Source organism: Callospermophilus lateralis, chromosome 1 (genome assembly GCF_048772815.1).
Source record: "Callospermophilus lateralis isolate mCalLat2 chromosome 1, mCalLat2.hap1, whole genome shotgun sequence".
In the NCBI taxonomy this organism is placed as follows: domain Eukaryota; kingdom Metazoa; phylum Chordata; class Mammalia; order Rodentia; family Sciuridae; genus Callospermophilus; species Callospermophilus lateralis.
In genome coordinates, this window is record NC_135305.1 from 121,554,834 (window position 1) to 121,561,013 (window position 6,180).

A 6,180-nucleotide genomic window follows, 5' to 3' on the forward strand; every position below is an offset into this window, starting at 1 on the left:
TTTTCATTGTCCCCCAAAGAAATCTAGTAACAGTCATTCTAAATCCCTGTAGCCCCTAGTAACCATGAATCTATTTTATGTCTCTACAGAGTTACCTATTCCATACATTTCATATATAGTCACACACTACTTAACACGTGGTATACCTTCTGATATATGTGTCATTAGATGATTTCATTGTTGTGCAAACATCAGCCTGTACTTACACAAACCTAAATGGTATCAGTCAATCATTTAACGTGGGCTTTCAATACAATCAAGAGAAGGGTTAAGCATGAAATGTATGGGCTGGCTGCCAGTGTAACATGGCATACTGTTTTACAGTAATTTTTTTAATATATAATTAAAAGGGGTACATTCTAAAATAACGACAAAAAGTATAGTAAATATATAAACCAGAAACATAGTCATTTATTATCATTATCAAGTATCATGTACTCGACATAATTGTATGTGCTGTACTTTATGTGATTAGCAGTGCAAGAGGTTTCTTAACACCAGCATCACCACAAACATGTGAGTAATGCATTGTGCTACAACATTATGATGAGTATGGCATCAGTAGGTGATAGGAATTTTCTAGCTCCATTAATAATCTTATGAGACCACCATTGTCAACTTTTTTTTTCAGTGCTGGAATCAAATCCAGAGTCGCACACATATCAGACAAGCACTTGAGCTACACCTTCAGCCCTATTTGAAGAATATATATATATATATATTTTTTTTTTTCAGACATCTTTCATTTTCTTGTTACTTACACACACACACACACACACACACACACACACACACAATTTTCCTGTAGTGCTGGGTATGGAACTCAGGGCTTCCAGCATATCAGGAAAGTGCTTTACCATTGAGCTATACCCCCAGGCCAGGTTTTTGTATTAAAGTAACACTATCCTCAAAAAACAAGTTGGAAAGTGTTGACACCAATTTTATTTTCTGTAAAAGAGTGCATATAATTGGTATCGTTTCATCCTTAAATGGTAGAAATCATCAGTGACACAGTCTGGGTCTGGAGTTTTCTTGTTGGAAGATGATTAACTAAATTCAATTTCTTTGGTAAATACAGAACTATTTTAGTAAAGTTCTTTTTCTTGAATGGGCTTTAGTAATTTTTATCTTTTAGGGAATTTTTTCATTTAAGGTAGTTGTTGAATATAAGCAAAACATTTATTGTACTACTATCTTATTTTCTTTTAAGTTTGGTAGTATTTATAGTGTTGTCTATTCTCTCATACCTGGAATTGTTAATGCATGTCTTTTTCTTCCCTTTCCTGTTAGAAACTGATTGTTTTGTGAACCTTTTAAATGAAACTAGCCTTTTGTCTCTGATTTTTCTCTACTGTTTTTCTTTCATTTTCATTTTCTTTTTCTTCAGTATTAGGGATTGAACACAGGGGCACCCAAAACTGAACTACACCCCCAACCCTTCTTTTTTTATTTTGAGATCATTTCACTGAGTTGCTATTCTAGTCACCTTTTTTGTCTCTGTGACAAAAAGACCCAATAAGAACATCACATAGCTGGAAAAGTTTATTTTGCCTCACAGTTTCAGAGGTTCAGTCCATGCTTGTTGACTCCATAGCTCTGGGCCCAAGGTATAAGGAAGAACATCATGGCAGAACATCTAGGGTGGAGGAAAGCAGTTCAGGACATTGTGATCAGAAGCAGAGAGCATGGGACCACCACTGTATAGGTAGTTCATTGTTAATCATTATGTGGTATAAGAATATATATAGAGCTGGGGATGTGGCTCAAGCGGTAGCGCGCTCGCCTGGCATGCATGTGGCCTGGGTTCAATCCTCAGCACCACATACAAACAAAGATGTTGTGTCTGCCAAAAACTAAAAAATAAATATTAAAAATTCTCTCTGTCTCTCTCTCTCTCACCTCTCTCACCTCTCTCTTTAAAAAAAAAAAGAATATATATAGAAGCATACAATATATGATCTTTTGTGATTGGCTTCCTTCATTTTGCACAATGTTTTTGAGGTTTGTGCATGTTGTAGCATGTAACAATACTTTGTTCCTTTTTATGAATAGATAATATTCTATTGTATGAACATCAAATTTTGTCTAACTACCTGATGGACATTTGGGTTGTTTCTACTTTTTGGCTATCATAAATAATGCTATTCTGAATATTCATGCACAAGTTTTTATTTACTTATTTTTATGTGGTGCTGAGGATCCAACTCAGTGCCTCACATGTGTTAGGCAAGCACTCTACCACTGAGCCACAACTCCAGCCCATCATGCACAAGTTTTTGTATGGATATATTTTATTTGTTTTTACACCTAGAAATGAAATTGCTGAGTCATATGGTCACTCTCTATTTAACATTCTTAGGAACTGCCAGAACTATTTCCAAAGTGGCTGCACCATTTCATGTCCTTACCATCAGTGTATAAGAGTTCTGATTTCTCCATATCCTTGCCAATAATAGTTATTGTCTGTCTTTATAATCATCCTATTGTGAAGTGGTATTTCATTGTGGTTTTTACTTGTATTTCCCTGATGGCTAATGATGTTGAGCATCTTTTCATGTGCACACTGGCCATTTGTATAACTTCTTTGGAGAAACATTACTGATATAATTGCTGTAATCTATGAACCTTGAGCCAAGACCATTCAACTAAGCTACTCTTGGGTTCTTAACCTTCAGAAAGTGTGTAAGATAGTGTGTGTGTGTGTGTGTGTGTGTGTGTGTGTGTGTGTTGGCTGGGGAATGAACTTAGGGCTTCATATATGCCAGGAAGCCCTCCACTATTAAGCTATGTCCCCCGCCCTATATTTGTTGTTTTAAGGCACAAAATTTTGGAATTTTTTTTTTCACACAGCAATCGATGACTAATACAGAAACATTCCACTAAAATAGGAAGATTTCATAGCTGCTACAATTAATTCTACTGAAAATCCCAGGCATTATAATGACAATAAACAATATAAGAAAATGAAATACACATTGTCAAGTTTGAAAAGGAATAAACAAGTTGTTACTGTAGATTTTTGACCTAGAAACTCCAAGTATATTCAACATCTAGGGTGTAGGTAGAGCAGTATGATAGAAAGAAATAAGCCCGGGACAGATGTCTTTTCCCTTACTTTATAACCTTGGGCACATCCTCTTGCCTTTTGAGGCCTTATTGGTAAAATGGAAATTATAGATCCCATGACATGAGGATTAATGTGAGTGTAAATAAGGTTCTTCAATGACTGACATACAGTAGCTTTTAACAAATAGGAATTTCATTTCAGTTGGGGAATTTAGGGCAGCAGCCAGGCAGACAACAGTGTGACTGACTTGTTGTCTAGTTCCCCAGGCTGCAGAATGTGGGCTCCTTTCATTTCCCCAGATGATTCCAAGCTGTAGTGGGGCCCTAAGAAGCTCAGGAGAGGGGCTGGGGATGTGGCTCAAGCGGTAGCGCGCTCGCCTGGCATGCGTGCGGCCCGGGTTCGATCCTCAGCACCACATACAAAGATGTTGTGTCCGCCAATAACTAAAAAATAAATATTAAAAAAAAAATTCTCTCTCTCTTTTCTAAAAGAAAAAAAAAAAAGAAGAAGCCCAGGAGATCCTTACTCATACGCTGGGTCTAATGCCAACTTCATTGGGCAGCCTTGGCTAAGTGACTTACTTTTGCTGAATCCCCATGATGTGTTCTACTAATTAGGCTGGTCATGCCTACCTTTTTACATTAGTCACCTTACCATTGCTGTAACAAAATACTCAAGATAAACAACTTAAAAGGAGAAAATATTTATTTTGGCCCATAGTTTCAGAGGTTTCAGTCCATAGTCATTTTGTCCCATTACTTTGGACTTGTAGCAGCACAATACATTATGTATGGTAGGAGCACCTGGAGGAAGAGGTCTGTTTATCTCATGGCAGCAAGCAGAAAGCAAAAAGAGAGGATGGGGCCAGGGTCCCAATATCCCCTTCAAGGGCATGCCCCAAACTTCATTCCTTCCTATCTCTTAAAACATTTCCCCCACCTCACAGTAGTCCATAGACTAGCAACTAAGGCTCTAGCATATAAGCCTTTGGAAAACATTTAGGATCCAAACCATCAACTTTATTACTTCTCAAGAGTATGGTGAGGGTCAAAGATGAGGAAAGGAGCTCACTGGAGGGAAAAACCTCAGAGTAAAGCAGGAGCTATAAGGAAACCCAGTAGGAACATGGGGGCAGTGTGAACCCTGAGAGCTCTATCTATCTGGGCAATGAAGCCACAAAGGGCCTTGGGATATGGGACAAAATGATGCTGAGTACAAGACTCAAACCCCTTTTGTTTAGGTGGCACTTGACATTTACAGTGCCACCGTACCTTAGTAGTAGGAGTACCAGATGACATAGAGATGCCTAGTTAAATTTGAATCACAAAAAATGAATAATTTCAATGTAAGTGTATGCACCAAACATTGCATTTTAAAAAATATTCTTTGAACTTTAACCAAACTGGGTGTCCTTTGTTTTTATTTGCTACATCTGGCAACCCTCCCCAGTAGGGGGAGGATATTGAGGGCAGGGACTTTTCATCCCTACTTCCTAGTGGAGGCACAGGGAGAACAAATTTGCCCAAAGCTCTACTACTTATCCATCCTTTTCATTCTACACAGGATTCCTTGCTAAGGTTTAAATCTGGACTGTTTTGTATTGATGTAACTCAGAGACCTGAGGTAATATCCCTTCCTTCCCTGTTGGGCTGTCCTCTGCCTGGGGCCTTTGAGAGGCTCTGAGAGACTAACTCCTCCAACAGAATAAAAGAGGTAGGAGAGTGGGGAACAGAAAAGTATTATCACAAATCTCAGGGGGAGACTGGGGAGAAAGCTCAATGATAGGATATTTTCCTAGGATGCTCTAGGCTTAGGGTTCAATATGACACTGGAAATGAAAACAGAAAGAGGGCTGGGGTAGTAGCTCTGCAGTGATGCGTTCACCTAGCACATTCAAGGTCCTGGGTTCCATCCTCAGAACCACATAAAAGCAATAAATAGGGCTGGGGTTGTGGCTCAGCGGTAGAGCGCTTGCCTCTCACATGTGAGACCCTGGGTTTGATCCTCAGCACCACATAAAATAAATAAACAAAATAAAGATATTGTGTCCATGTATAACTAATATATATATATATATATATATATATATATATATATATATATGTACATAAATAAAATAAAAGTATTGTGTCCAAATACAACTTAAAAATAAATATTTAAAACAAAACAGAGAGAGGTTCAGAGGTTGACTACAAATTTTGGCTCCTGTTGACTAAATAATAACTCTACCATTTCTATAGCCAAGGACTCAAGTTCTTAAGCAGTTGTATGTGTGAATTTGCCCAGATCAAGGGCAGAAGACTGGGAGCTGGGGTCAGTTTCTGAGACTCCTGACATCCAAAAGTTCTCCTTGCTGCTCTGGGGTCAGGACAAGAGAGCTTGGCCCAGAACACGGAAGATAATTTGTGAAAAAGCTGCAGGAGGCCATGGATTTGGGTACAGCCTCTTCTGCCACCTGGTGGACATCCAATATCAGCATTTCCTTGAGAAACTACTGAACAAAGCTGGCTGCTCCTTTCTGGTCGCTTGTGTCTTCCTTGTCCCAGCTCTAACCTGTGATTTGTTATGATGCTGAACAAGCCCTTTGATCCTCTGGCTTTCTGTTTCTCTCTTAAAAAGGGATTCCCCAAGAGGCAGTAAGCCTGATCTTCCAAAAAACAAACCTGTCCTGCTGCCTCCTCTGACTAAATCCCCTGACCACTTTGGCTTTCAGATTGAAGCCTGGCAGGCTCTGCAGGATTAGGGTTCAGTTAACCTCTCTCACTCCCCATTTCTCTGCTCCATAGAAAGCTGCTCTCTCTTTCTTTCTTTTTTTCCCCCTTCCTCCCTCCCTCCCTTCCTTCCTTCCTTCCTTTAGTACTGAAAATTGAATCCCAAGCCTGCATGTGCTAGGTAAATGCTATATCCCTAACACCACCAACCCCACCTTTTTTCCCTTTTTTTGAGATAAGGTCTCCTTTATGTTGTCCATGTTGGTCTGAAACTTGTACTCCTCCTGCCTCAACCTCTAGAGTAGCTGGGATTACAGGCATGTGCCACTATACCTGGCCACTGCTACATTTATACCCTCAATGCCTAGGCTCTCTCAGGGCCATGCACGTGCAATTTCCTTG